The sequence below is a fragment of the Propithecus coquereli genome, unplaced genomic scaffold (assembly GCF_000956105.1).
Source record: "Propithecus coquereli isolate 6110/MARCELLA unplaced genomic scaffold, Pcoq_1.0 Scaffold37, whole genome shotgun sequence".
In the NCBI taxonomy this organism is placed as follows: domain Eukaryota; kingdom Metazoa; phylum Chordata; class Mammalia; order Primates; family Indriidae; genus Propithecus; species Propithecus coquereli.
In genome coordinates, this window is record NW_012149396.1 from 5926112 (window position 1) to 5940674 (window position 14563).

Consider the following 14563-nt stretch of genomic DNA (forward strand, 5'->3'; position numbering starts at 1 on the left):
AATGAAACATCAAGGAACATTTCTGTATGTGTGTGTGTGTGTTATATTATTGGGGATATTTGGGACATTATATTGCAACCTTTTGTTTTACCTGGAGTTTCTAATTGCCTTTCTGTTTTCTTATTCTATTAATATTTACTTTTATCATAATATTGTTTTTCAATTTTTCCATTATATTGAGTACCTATATTGTCTCATTTTTAATTGGATATCTTCCTTTTGAAGCCCTATAGCCTCTACTTTCATCTAGATTGATTGCTCTATGTGTCTGTTACACAGCTGTCATTCTGGGATTTCCCTTTACTGATCATTTGGGTAAGAACTACTATTCTCTATATCCACTGTTTTCCTTCTCCATGATTTACTTCCTGTGATTTTTGATCAGATCCTCAAATAACATCCTATAAAAAAATAGATGGGAAGTAAATTTTTTGAGTTGCATGTCTAAAATTATTTTATTCTCACATTTGACTGACAATTTGAACAAGTGTATACTTCTGTGTGGGAAGCCATGTATTCTCAGATACTGAAAGGCATTGCTTTATTTTTCTCCTGTTTCCCATTTTTTCTTCTTAGGAGACTGATGTTAAGTTAAACTTCTTTCATTTTGGGAGATCTCTTTCTTCTCTATCAGCTTTTAGGATCTTTATCACTGGCATTCTGAAATTTCATAATGCCATGTCTAAGGTATGGCTCTCTTGTGATCCATTCTGCTGGGTATTCCGTGGACATTCTTATGTGGTGGCTTTTAATTTTAGTTTGGGGACATTTTCTTGTTTTGTTTTGTTAATGGTTTTCTTCCCTAATGTTGGACCTCCTGGGTTCGTTGGTCTACTATGCCTCATACTTTTGCTCATATTTTCCTTCTCTCCCTTCTTCCCTCTCTCTATTTTTCTCCTGTTTTCTGGTAGACTTCTTCAACTTTGTTTTATAATCTTATTTTTAATTTCAAAGGGCCCTCTTTTTTCTGACTATTCTTCTTTCATAGTATCTCATTATTGTTTTATGTATGCAGTGACTTATCAAATTGCCAGTATTAGGTAAGGGTTTGTGTTTTTCATTTGTTTGCTTTTTGGTTTTTTACCCAGAATTATTCCTCTCTTAGCTAAGGACATTCATCTTACACATTGCAGGCTTTCCTAAAGTGTCTGGTGGCATTTGTCACTCAGTAGCTGTGCCTATTCTTCTTTTTAACCCTTTTATTTAAGGTTTTATTTCAGTGATCATATTTTTAATTTTTAGGATGTATAACTACTCTTTTATACACCTCCTTTTCATTTCATAGTGTTGATCTTCTTACATGATTGGTGATTGTCGGTAGCAGTTTTATCTTTTACAAGTCCCTTTTTGCATCCCAGTGGATGTGTTTGTGTTCAACGTGTTCTGTGCTACAGGATCTACTGCCAGTCTTCTGGATAGAAGGGCTACATGTTGCTTCTGGGTATCACCCACCAGGGGCACTGTTCTACCTCCCAAGTTCAAAAACTCGTCCTATTACTCCACCCTGAAGGCAAATGCCTTGGCTGACTGTTGTCTGAAGAAGTGTTCCTTTGGGAGTTGGGTCATGGTGGGGAGGAATTGGAATTGCTGCTCCAGTTGCATTTCTCAACTGCAGTCCTGACAGAGCCCTCCAGGGCTCCTCCAGATCCCTCCAGCTGAGCTGCTGCTTGTTTCCTCCAGCTGGGTTTTCTTCAGGCATTTCTATGTTTGCAGCACCCTCTGTAGAAACAGTCTTCTTTCATAGCAGCATTTTCTTCTTAAGCTGAATATGTTTCTATCATTTTGATGTGAATTACTTTTGTTTACTCAAAGATGCTTTAAAATTTCTGGTCTGTATGTAGCATCCTGTATCTGTCAGGGCTCCTAGTTGCAGTAATTCAATTTATTCAACCAATATTTATTGGATACAAATAACAGATTCCATTCTAGCTAATTTAACCAGAAAGGTGTTTATTATAGGATATTAGATAGTTTGTAGGATTTCCAGAAGGGATAGAGAACCAAATTTGTATACTCCACAACCAGAAACAACATACCCTTGGAGAAATGGTCACACAGACTATTAGAATAGTTGGAATAGTTCCACACAGCTGGGAACTATTCTAATAAAAATGAAAGGTCCACTGCCATCCCCAACCTCTGCTTAGCCCCTACGACAGGGGTGTGTCTCCTTGGATTGCACGTAAAACTATGGCTGCAAGGCAGTCTGGGAAATAAAGTATTTGGTGTTCTATCCTCTGGAGTACAAGTAGGAATACTAGGAGGGTGTATGAGTATGTGTTCAATGAGCTAATCTGCCACACATCCCTTCTCGTCGTCTTAGTACTCTTAGGAAATTATCATTTTTCTTTAAAATATCATTTCTGTCATTTCCAGGGTGTAGGCTGGAATGAAAAGGCAGAGACATGATCAACCCATAGTTGTTTTTAAAATATATAGTGATAAAACATACATACATAAAATTTACCATCTTAATCACTTATTAAAGTGTACAATTCAGTGGTGTTGAGTACACTCATCACTATTCATTTCCAGAATTTTCTCATTATTCCAAGGAGAAACTCTGCACCCATTAAATAATAACTCCCCATCTCTTCTTTTCCTGGTCCCTGGTAGCCCCTATTTTAGTTTCTGTCTCTATGAATTTGCCTATTTTAGGCACCTCATATAAGGGGAATCATACAGTATTTGTCTTTTTATGACTGGCTTATTTCAATCATCATAATATTTTCAAGCTTCATCCATATTAGAGCATGTATCAGAATTTCATTTCTTTTTAAGGCTGAATAATAGTCCATTGTTTGCATATATTACATTTTATTTATCTATTCATTTGTTGATGGACACTCAGGTTGTTTCCACCCTGTGGCTATAGTGAATAATGCTGCTGTGAACTCTGGTATATAAGGATCTCTTTGAGTCCTTGCTTTTTAATTCTTTTGGGTGTACACCTAGGAGTAGAATTGTTGAATCATATGGTAATTCTATGTTCGATTATTTGAGAACTACCAAACTGTTTTTCATGGTGGCTGTACCATTTTACATTCTCACCAGCAATGCATGATGATTCCAATTTCTCTGCATCCTAGCCAACACTTGTTATTTTTTTATTATAGCCATCCTTGTCGGTGTGAAGTGATAGCTCACATTTCCCTAATGACTAGAGATGTTGACTATCTTTTCATGTACTTAATAGTCATTTCTATATTTTCTTTGGAGAAATATCTCTTGAAGTCCTTTGCCCATTTTTGAATCAGCTTGTTTGTTTTTTGTTGTTGAGTTGTAGGAGTTCTTTATATATTCTGGGTATTAATCCCTCATTGGGTAAACGATTTGCAAATATTTTCTCCCATTATATGGGTTGTCTTTTTACTTTCTTGTATCCTTTGATGCACAAAAGGTTTTAATTTTGATGAAATCTTATTTACCTATTTTTTCTTTTGTTATCTGTGCTTTTGATGTTGTATCCAAGAAATCACTACCAAATCCAATGTCACAAAGATTTTCCCTTATGTTTTCATTAAGAATTTTATATTTTTAGCTCTTAGGTTTAGGTCTTTCATATTTCATCAACTATTTTGAGCCAAACTTCTCAATTTTGATTCTAATCATTTCAAAGTATTTCCATGATAGAAAAGGTAGGTATAGTTTTCCAGTTCCATATAAATTTGAGTGTTGGGGAGGCAGTATGCAATAAACATAAAATATCTGATGTTAGTTTTTTCTCCAAATTTAGTCCTCTTATGAAAAGGAAAAAAAAAGTCAGTTTCTGATTTTTGAAAAACAAAAGCAAGAAAACAATGAGGAAAAGAACATTTCTTCTACACCCATAAATTCCACTGAGATATAATATACGTCTTTAAATAACTGAATTTGTATTTGCAGAAGCACAAAGATACAGATTTATTGATACTGTACTCCTGAAGAAAAAAAATAATATTTTATATTATTTTATACCAGTTATACCAGTTAGCTCTGCTTAAACCGGGTAATTTATTTCTTTAAAAAAAAAGTGTCAGATAATATTATCAAATTTTGTCTCATTCTTAAAGTTGCAAAGGCAAAAATATGTAATTTATGCAATATAAATTTTAAATAAAAAGGTTCATAATTTCCAAACCCTTTCTATAATAGTTTCATGCTTTGAATTTGAAAATTGAATACCATTTTCCCCAGGTGTCTCCAGGTGGCGCAGTATCTTTTTAGTGAAAAGGGTGTCATTTCCCCTTGCATATCAAATCTTTCTTTAGATAATGACGTCAAGTCATCAGATGGACCATTTTTCCCACTAACACTATATTCTTTAGTTTTGGACACTAGGCAGTGTCTTGAAGGAGAGGGATTCCTAGGAAGCCATAGAGTGATTTATCACTGTTGCAAATCTCCTCCTCCTGGGACATACTAAAGAAACTCACTGGCAATTCTAAGAGTCAGTTTAAGTGTTTCCTAGACATGTAAAGTAGTATTTTCTTCTGAAACTTATATCTGAGGTCCAAAAGTCATTAAATGGCTTGGAGTTTCTATTAAGAAGCCCAGATATTTAGAAAACTATTTCAGATACCTCAGCTTCTGCAATAACAATGCATATTTTTATTTAATTTTTTTCAAGAGTATATTGGGAGTTTGTCTTAGTCAGTTTGGGCTGCTATAACCGAATACCATAGAGGGGGTGGCTTAAACAACAAACATTTATTTCTCACAGTTCCAGGGGCTGGAAAGTCCAAGATCAAAGTGCTGGCAGATCCGATATCTGGTGAGGGCTCTCTTGCTGGTTTGCAAATGGTCGTCTTGTTGTATCCTCACATGGGGGTGGTGAGGGGAGAGAGAGAAAGAGAGAGAGTGAGAGAAATTTTCTCTTCTGTGTCTTCTTATAAGGGCACTAATCCCATCATGAACGTCCTACCTTATGACCTAATTGCCTCCCAAAGGCCCCATCTCCAAATACCATCACATTGAGGGTTAGGGTTTCAACATATGATTTTGGAGGGGGTACACAAACATTCAATCTATAACATTGTTGGAATTAACCCTTTGGAACTGAAAAAAGTACACATAACTAAAAATCTACACTTAATCGCTGGCTGTAAAAGAACTCTTTTTGCCTGTGGTGTTATAGACATTGTCTAACTAAAAAGGACAGACAGGGAAGAAAATGATAAAATTTTTAATAGAGGCTTTCACTGTATTCGAGGCCTTCTCTCAGGTGTGCCCTTGAGCAAACACATATACAAATGCGTGCGTGCACACACAAACACACCATGCATTCACACCCTCATCATTCACTCCATTTTTGAGTAGCAAATATCTAAATATCTGAATATATTTGAGGGCGAGGTACTAAAGAAACTTGATAAAAGTAAAATGTATGCTAGTGGCTTCTGTACAATAAGGAAGTGGTTATTCACACAATGTTAAAAATAATATTCCCATAAAATTCAGAATATTAGTATTGGAAAGGAAGAAGGAGGATCATACCCATTGGTAGAAAGTACCAAAGTACATGACTTCTCACAGTGGAGGATATAGCTGTCTACTCACCAGACTGTGAGCAATTTGACCACAAGAACCAAGTCTTTGGTATTTGCCGTGTGCCCAGTTCAACATAGTGGCTAACACTACTAGATGTTGAATAAACAACTCTTTCCATCCTGACGAATTCAACTTAGGACAAGTAAAAGAAAGTACTATTTCATGAAGATGGAATAAAGTTAAGGTATTTGTTGCCATTGTCTCCCTTACCACAGATTATTTTATCCATAAATTTTTCAGCCTGCACATCTACAAGGTGAGGAAGGAATCCTTTAAGAAACCATAACCAAAATATCATTATCACATCTAATATGTTAACAATGCTTCCCTAATATCAGTAAATATCCACTTGGTGTTAAATTTCCCCATTTTTCTCTCAATCTATTTTATAACTTATTTGAAACAATATCAAAATAAGGTATATGCATTGTATTGGTTGATACATCTCTTAATTCTCTTTTATCAAAGCTTTATTTAATCTTTATTTCTTTTTTCCAACTTTTTATTTGAAAACACTGAAACTAAAAGAACAGTTGCAAAAGAAAGTATAATAACGGGTCTAGATTTATCAATCATTAAAATTGTGCCATGGTGCAGGTTGGGTTCTCTGGAAAGCTGACACTGAGATGGAGAGAGGAGTCCAAAAAGTTTACTGTGGAATAAGCCATGAGAGAAAAAGGGAGGAAGCGGGATTGTGCAGAGGAAGGGGAAAAGCAGACCTGGCAAAGTCTCTACTAACCCAACGTGGAGCTCTGAGACAAAGATTGCTTGTTAAAAGAGTCCTTCATGGGGCAGAAATAGCTACACATTAACATTGACTGGGCCTCTCCAAGAAAAGTGTGCCTTTGGCTTCCTTCGCTTTGCTCAGTCATTTATGAGGGTCTGCCCCAAGAATTGTATAACCTCAGCAGGAAAGGTGGGGTAACTCTGAAGAAGCAAATAGCAAGAACAGTGAGCAAACCACTCTCCTTGCAGATGGGGAATGGTTCTTTCTTGAAGTGGAATCTGGGTAGTGGATCTTTGTGTCTTCCACAGTCCACTGTTTATACTACAATGGATCCCCTCCTCCCCACAGGTTTAGGGAACAATTCTTCCAGATTCTGGTTGTCCTCTCTTCCTCATGGGAAACTTAGAAGAGTTTAGGATGATCTACAGTTCCTGTTGCTGCTGTTGGTGACTCCTTTACTATCCATTCTAATTTCCCCTCGCTAATCTTGATAGTTTGGTGAGGGGCTCCCAAACCCTGATTTGTGAGGAGTTTTAGCACCCCACAACTGGATCATCTTCATTACTTCCTAAAAGGCCTGAGTATGGAGCAACTAGAGATATTTCTAGAAAGACATCTTGTTACTTGGAAAGAAATGGTCTGATTTACTGGCAGTCATGAGATAGGTAAAAAAGAGAAGTCTCACCAGTTGACTTTAGTATCATGTGAGAAAGTACAAAGGGAAGCTCTTATTTACACAAGGGAGTTTTAATTACGCAAAAATCATGCAAAGAACACGTATTAAACTTCTTTTCTAGACCTCCATGAAATCTAGTGTGATTATCCTTCCTTACCCCAACCTAGAAGGAATTCATCTCTTTTCTCCCCTGCTCCTTACATGTGTATTTCTCATCCTGTGCTGTATTATAGCTTGTATGTCTTGGTGGGCATTTGTCATTTTTTTCAGCTGCCCGGCATCCAGCATACTTTCCAATGTGCATGGAGTTCCCTCCCTCCGGAGTCTCCATGGGAAGCAGAGCCTGCCTTCCTCCATGGAAGCTGAATATTCCAGATTCTTGCTTTCCCAGCTTCACCTTCAACTAAGGCTCAATAAATATATGTTGAACTGAGTTTTTTGATTATTTAACTTTTTAAGATTTCTACATAATGCACCTGGATGAGAGGAATAGATACATTATTTATTCACCTTACTGAAGATACAAATCTTAACTTTCAGGAAGGTTCTATATAAAACAGATATATGTGTGTGTATAAATATGCGTGAATATTTCTGAACCAGAAGCATTTCATTCATTAATATTTAAATATTTATTTTAGCCCTGTTGCTCAGATGTCACATATATGTATCAGCTTTGGCAATAAATTTTATAAACGTGGTAGAGTGACCAGAGTGGTAATAGTCTGAAAGTTTCTTATTAATCTTTGTATTAACCTTTGTATTCTTAGGAAGGTCTCTGAAACTTATAGTAAGCATTCAATTAATATTTGTTGGATAGCAGAGTCTTCAACTAGGAAAGCTACCCCCTAGATTTCCTTCACAAACCAAACAAGTTTTAATGTAGCCTATCCTATGATAACCACTCTGTGCTTCCTGTATTTCCAAAAAGTTCTTATAAATTGTAGAAGGGATTATGAACTTAATGGTGGAAATGTATTCGTCATCACAACACAGGGAGTGAGTATATTGAAGCCAACTGGCCGAGGAATTAATTTCTTCTATTTAACATTATTTTTCTCTCCTCTCATGTGATTGCAAGGCAGTTAGTCAAAAGTAGAAGAAAATCATAGAATTCCAATTTGCAGTACAAGACAATTTCAGAATTATTGATTATCAAGTGTTCTGTTGACTTCCCTGGTCAACATTATGATTTAGTTTTTCTCATTATGGTGGCAGCAGAGCTGGTCTCTACAAATAAACCTAAACAGCAGATAAGAAACAACACCTGAGACCTAAAGTACAGTGCAGTAGTTGCATGCTAAGTGAAGGCACAAGAGGTATGCCACCCAGGACACTGATGGGCCTGTAATGTGTTGCTGGGGGAGGGGGTTCTGTAGATGTCCGTGCAGCGAAGAAGGGGAGGAAGGGGTTTGCCATTAGCAGAAACAATAAACTGTTGACAGAAAGCCTTTTGACCGACCAATACTAAGCACACTTTTGCCAAATTAACACGGAAACTATTCTCTCCAAAGGAGCTGATTCTACCCTGTTCTGGTCCACTTATCCCATGCTCCAAGCCCTGTGTCCAGTAGGATTTTGCTACTTAAGTGTGTTCCAAGGACTAGCAGCAATAAATATTACCTCGAAGCTTGTTAGAAATGGAGAATCTCAGAACCCACCCCAGACCTACTGAATCAGAAACTTATTTGAACAAGATTCCCAGGTGACTTGTATATATACATAGTTGGAGGACTGCAATAGGATTCTAGTGTATCCTATATATCCATCCATAAACGAAAGCCTGTAAAGTGAGACTATAAAGGGAAAAACAAGCCATAAAATTAATATTTTTTGTATCTTTTTAACAGAACTGACCATTGGCCACAAGCATGGCACTAGTTTTCCCCTTCCCCATTCATTCATTCAACCAACATTTGAGAGGAAGTTGGGCAAGCATAAGTCATTAACGTTTATAGAGCTCGTTTAATTTCCTAGACATCCATGAGGTTATTATCCCTATTTTGCAAATGGCGAAATTGAGAACAGAGAAGGAAGAGAGGAAGCAACATGCCTCAGAAGACACTAACAGGGTGCAGTGGAGGAACCGGGATACGAATCCATGCCTCTGAATTCAAAGCTCACGCTTCATCACTCTGCCACCTACACGGAGAGTGTATATGCCTCCCCTCTCCTCTACAGGAGTGTTGCACAAGGTCAGATTTCCTCCAGTCGAGTAGCAGAGTTCCTTCTCTGTCTGGCCCTGTGTGTCCGGGACAACAGCTAAGTTCGGAGAAAAAAGGATACGGTAACGGACATTTTCCAGTCATCTGGGCCGAGTCGTGGGGACAGAAGTGTAAACATGCGGCGTCTTCGTCCCAGGGAAGACCTACACTTGCCATTTCAGACGTCCCTCCATCTTGGTCCTCCCAACCTGGGCGTTAGAGGAGAGAAGAGAGCCTAGACCTCACTTCCCACAACCAAAATGGCGTCCATACCCTCCTTGCCCACAGTTGACCCTGTAGCCAACCTTCGGTCTCCATGGTAACGTGGCCGGCTCTTTCGGCGCCGGCTTAAGCTCCGGGTGTGGGGAAATGGAAAGCATTTCCCTCCTCCTCATTTTTGCGACAGTTGCTGCGAAAGTCACGGCCGTTGAGGCTGGAGTCAGCTGATTTACTGCGGCGGCGGCGGCCGCGGCACCACCAGCACCTTGCGGTCTTGGTAGGGAGACGGCGGCTGGGTTGTGTTTGCAGTCCGATAGGTTTTCCCACTCGGATTTGCACACCCCCATATCCTCCTGAGATACGCCCTCGCTTTGTCCTCCTTTGCTGGGGCGCCTACGGGTGGTCTGATACATGACATCTCGGCATGAGATGAAGCTGTGACAGGTAAGGGAGCTTTCAAGCTTCCCCTGGGGAAACCCCAGCGCGGGATGTGCCCGCGCTGTGGAGATCAGGGGTCGGGGGTCAAGGGTCATAAGCCTGTTCCAGCCCGGGGCGGTGCCAGCTGTCACATCGCTGCTGCTGGAAGCACTGTTCCGTGCTTCGCCTGCAGGTTCAGGCCCACAGCTAGCGCCTTTACCAAGAACGTGGGGTCCCGCCAGGGGATTTGGGGGCTCCCTTGCCTGGTGAGTGACATTTGCTTCGGCGACCGTGGCTTTAGTCTTCAGGTTGGACTGCCTAGCTCAGAGACAGTTTATACGGGATGAAGCGGTTAGTGATGATCGTGGGTGGTTATTGGCAGAGCTTTTGGGTGATGTGCTTGCTTTTCGGTTTCATCTTGTCTTTCCTTACCTGTTGGTACTGCTCTTTAATTTGCCCTTGACCAGGGTACCGGGACCACTGTTAGAGTTTCATCTTTGAGATGACACCTGCCAGTTCACATTTCTTTGTCCTAGGACTTGTCCGAGTGGATACCTCCCACTCCCGTTCACTTACTAATGAGCCCCAGCATTCGGAAGCTATGTTTGGAGTTAGCACTACCTTGCTTTTGATTCAAAAATTGTGTTTTATGTCTTGACCCATTTACTGTCAGTTTCTCAGATCTTAGGTAGAATTTGCTGGTTCTTACAGTCTGAAAATATGGAAGCTACAGTTCCATCACAAACTGCATTGATATTGTTGATGCTGCTCATTTCAGGGTTTAGTCAGTGGCAGCTGCAGCTTTCTTTTTCTGTAACATTTGTCAGACACAAAAGGCAAACTGGTTTTTTCAGTTGTCTATTTCTTAGGATTTTGTGGACACGATTGCAAGAATTGCCTGTTATAATAAAGAAGTTGACTGAGTTTTGGACATTTAGTTACACAAAAATTTAAGTTTGGGTCTGCTTCTTTATAAGCAAACCTGTGACCATATAAAGGGGAGGGCATCTTACAAGTGATAATAATGTGTATAATTAATAGTACGAAGAATCAAAAACTGCCTTGGTTTCATCCAGAACAACAAATCTTAGTTATTTTAAATTCGGAAAACAAACCAGTATAAATAGAGCAAATGTTTCATTGTTAATTAGTGACTATGGTACAGAAATTCATTTGTTTAAATGTCTTTTCTTCATTTTAAAAAATGTTCCAGAGCCCTACTTAACAGAAGAATGAGAGTATACACTTTAGTTTTTCTTATTGCCACCTGTAGCTACATTTTAAAAGATCTCAGTGGCTGAATGAATCAAAGTGACTGGGCTTTGCCTTGTTTGAATACCACAGTGGGAATTTAACTTAAATTTTGGGATAGTGACCCTGTATCTTACAGTTTCTTTTTATCTTGGATATAAGTTTTGTTTTGAAGTTTAAGGTTTCCATGTAATAGGCTTAGCATTGAGAACCTGAGCTTGTTTTGTGCCTTCCTCCTGAGAAGGGAAGGATGACATTTAACTTTAGCGGTGTTCTTAATGTTTGTTTTTGACCTCAGGTGCAGAGGATTGAGTTAATCTTACTCAATGCAATGATCATCATTGGGCTGTTCAAGGCATCTCCACTGTTTTACCATTCATGGCCTTTTATTTACAATTCGATTCCATTCTCTTGCTCGTCAACCGATTGGCACCCATTCTGTGTGATGGGCATCCTTCTTTTTGTATGTGTTATTAAATATGTATTGTTTTGGGTGCCCACATTTTTGATTTATAGAGATGACATCATGCTATATATTTTATTACAATTTTTTCTCTCCCTACTATGTTTTGAAGATCTATTTGTGTTGCTGTTCATTGCTTCTAACTGCTGCAAAATATTTCAGAATGTACTTCTGTCTACTCTCTTATTTGTGGATACCCATATTATCTTCATTTTCTTACCACTGTAGATGATACTATGACAAACATACCTTTTACTCCTCTGTGATACTTTTTTGGAGATATATATCCAGGAATGTGATTTCCAGATCATTGGGTATTAATAAAATATTAATATATTTTAATCGAAGCACTGCCATATTGTGTTCCAGAACAAGCTGCAATGGTCTATATGCCTGTAGACAGTTTGTGAGAGTTTCTGTATCTTTGTATTCCCACCAATGCTTGGTGTTATTAAATGCCCTAATTTTTCCAGACTAATAGATATAAAATAAAATCTCATCTTATATCACATTTCACTGTTACTAATGAATTTGAATGTTTTTTCATGTGAATTTTATCTTTTTGGGTTTTTTTCTTTTGTAAAATTGCCTGTTCATCCTTTTACTCATTTTTATTTTGGGGTTTCAGTGCTTTCTTATTGATTTGCAGAAGTTTTTTGTGTTTCCTAAATACTAGTCCTTAAAGTATTACAAGTATATCTGTTCCTAATCTGTTATTTGTCTATAATCTTTTTCATGATATCCTTCATTGAATAAAAATCTTCAATTTTGATATAATTAAATCGGATTATTTTGGTCTTATGGTTTGTGTTTTGGGGGTTTTATTTCAGAACTCTTTACCTAATTCTATGTCACAGAGTTTCTCTCCTATGTTACATAGTACTAACTTCATGGTTTTCTTTTAAACTTAAAGGTCTTTAAATATATCTAGAGTCTACCTTTCTATATGTCACAAGTTTGTGATCCAGTTTGTTTTCCACATAGTGTGCCAATTTTCCTCGTGTCATTCTTTCCTTTTCCCATAGATTGTGGGGCCACACATTCTCATATAAACTTTGAATACTGGATCCTGTTCCTGTGGTTTGTTCTTACTCTAATACCATGCTGTTTTAATACTATGGTTTTGTAGTATGTGTTTTTCCCCTAAATGAATAATTCTTCTCATTTATTTTGTTTTAGCTTTATTTTGATATAATTATATATTCACAGGAAGTTGCAAAAATAGTGCATAGAGGTCTTGTTTTCCCCCCCAGTTACATTTTTTCCAGCTTTACCTAATTTCCTTCAGTGGTTACATTTTGTACAACTGTAGTACAATATCAAAACCAAGAAATTGACTTTGTACAATGGCTGTGTAGTATAGTTCTGTGCCATTTTATCACCTGCGTGGATTCCTGTAGCCACCTCTGCCATCAAGGTACAGAACTATGCTATCACCACAAAGATCTAGTTCTTGTTATCCCTTTCTAGTTAGATCTACCTCCCTTCCCCTTACCATCCCTACCCCTGGTAATCACTAATCAGTTTTCTGTCTCTGTAATTTTGTCATTGCAAGAATGCTATATAAATGGAATCACACAGTGTGTAATCTTTCACAGTTGAGATTCATCCAAATTGTTGCACATATCAATAGTTTCTTCTATTTAGTTGTTCTTATTCCATGGTATGTATGTATCACAGTTTAACCATTCATCTGGATATCTGGGCTATTTCTAGTTTTTGGCTATTACAAATAAAGCTGCTGTGAAAATTCTTGAACAGTTGTTTATATAGATATAAATTTTCACTTTTTCTGGGATAAATGCCCAGGAATGTGATTGCTGGATTGTATGATAAGTGTATGTTTAGTTTTTGAAGTAACTGCCAACCTGTTTTCCAGAGTGCCTGTACTATTTTACATTCCTACCAGCAATGTAAAGAGATCCCGTTTCTTTACACCCTCACCAGCATTTGGTATTGTCACTATTTTTTATTTTAGTTCTGATAGGTGTGCAATGATATCACATTGTGGTCTTAATTTGCATTTCCCAAATGGCTAGTGATGTTAAATATCCAGCAGGACAGGTTCTGTCATCTGTATTTATTTTCAAAGTTGGCTCAACAATTTGTGGATATTTATTCTTTCCCATATATTTTACAGTTAGTTTGAGTTTCTAAAAACAATACCACTAGAATTTTGATTGAGGATGCATTGGATTTATAGATTTGTTTTGGGGAGAATTGGCATCTTTATATAATAATACTAGGGCATCTTACCTGAGAGTATGGAATGGTCTTCCATTTATGACTTCGAGTAAAATTTTTTGTAGTTTATAAAGATATTGCAAATGGTGTGCTATTTTTAAGTAAATTAGTGCTGATAGAGTAAAATGCTATTGGTTTTCATATATTTATATTCTACCTTTTTGTCTTTGTATTCTGTTAGATAGAGACAAAAATCCATAGTATAAATCTTGAAGTAATTTTAGTATTTATAGAGTTAGGTCTGGAAATATGCAGTGCCTTTGTTCCTGGGTTTATCTGTACATCTTTCTGTGACACTTTATTTATTTGGACAGATAAACTTAATGATTAGGGTATGAAATTAGTGAGGTTTTTAGTTTCTGTTGCCATTTTGTATATTTATTAATAATTGCTGCATTTTTTAGAGAATTAATAGTCTTACATATGTGCATACCATTGATCGTGGGCTAAATCAACTGAGAGCTCCTGTCTTCAATAAGAGGACACCTTATGTTCTCACTGACAGATACTATGATAGTAATATTAACTTAGAATTTTAATTTCATACATATGATCATTTGTTTTGATTTGTATCTGATACTTAAAGCTACTTTGCTGAACACAAAAGATGTTGCTGGAAGGAGAAATCCTACATCTTCTTTTTTTGTTTTGTTTTGTTTTGTTTTGAGACAGAGTCTCGCTTTGTTGCCCTGACTAGAGTGAGTGCCGTGGCGTCATCCTAGCTCACAGCAACCTCAAACTCCTGAGCTCAAGCAATCCTTCTGCCTCAGCCTCCCGAGTAGCTGGGACTACAGGCATGCGCCACCATGCCCGGCTAATTTTTTTTCTATATA

General features: G+C 37.6%; 1 protein-coding gene across 1 annotated transcript in view; it reads left to right on the forward strand.

Annotated features, from left to right (window-relative positions):
* The first annotated feature begins 9577 nt into the window (after positions 1-9577).
* Positions 9578-14563, forward strand: part of WDR7 (WD repeat domain 7) — a 312258-nt gene continuing 307272 nt past the window's right edge. Inside the window, exon 1 of the mRNA XM_012651797.1 lies at positions 9578-9799. The gene's annotated coding sequence lies outside the window, so the exon portion shown is untranslated. The remainder of the gene's footprint in view (positions 9800-14563) is intronic.